Here is a 550-nt window from a genome sequence, read left to right as displayed (position 1 = left end):
TCTTTGCAAGGTAAAGAAAACAAATTCACAGGCTCAAACAGCAAAATTAAGTAAAACAAGATGCTTCTAGGTATTGTCCAATCTTCTGAATTACCAATGTTCCTTAATTTCATGTTGACCTTTCTAAAATTAGTTACTAAGCTGGTAATAAAATACATATATTCTCATTTTTTTCTTTTTTCTCTTTAACATATGCATATTGATAGTTTAATATACTCTTAAAGTTACCTTAAAGTGCTCGCTTCGGCAGCACATATACTAAAATTGGAACGATACAGAGAAGATTAGCATGGCCCCTGGGCAAGTATGACATGCAAATATGCGTTCCATATTTTTAAGTGTGTGGTGTTGTAAAAAAAAGTTACCTTAAAGTCTTTAGTGTATCTGGGTAAAAGTTAGAGAAAGAATATTGACATTAATTCTTTATTCTCTTCCAATATTCATAAAATTAATAGTTAGGGGCCAGAAAGATAGCACCTTGCATGCTACTATACCCTTTTTGATTCCCAGTATTCCATATGGACCTCTGAGCCAACCAGGTATAATTCCT

At 32.7% G+C, this 550-nt stretch overlaps 1 non-coding gene across 1 annotated transcript; it reads left to right on the top strand.

The window, feature by feature from the left end:
- Positions 1-234: 234 nt before the first annotated feature.
- On the top strand, positions 235-336 carry LOC125995382 (U6 spliceosomal RNA). The gene has a single exon (XR_007490919.1). It is a non-coding gene; the product is annotated as a U6 spliceosomal RNA (small nuclear RNA).
- Positions 337-550: the final 214 nt, after the last annotated feature.

Source organism: Suncus etruscus, chromosome 17 (assembly GCF_024139225.1).
Source record: "Suncus etruscus isolate mSunEtr1 chromosome 17, mSunEtr1.pri.cur, whole genome shotgun sequence".
NCBI lineage: Eukaryota > Metazoa > Chordata > Mammalia > Eulipotyphla > Soricidae > Suncus > Suncus etruscus.
The sequence above is the reverse complement of the archived record's forward strand: the minus strand, read 5'-3'. Positions and strand labels throughout refer to the sequence as shown.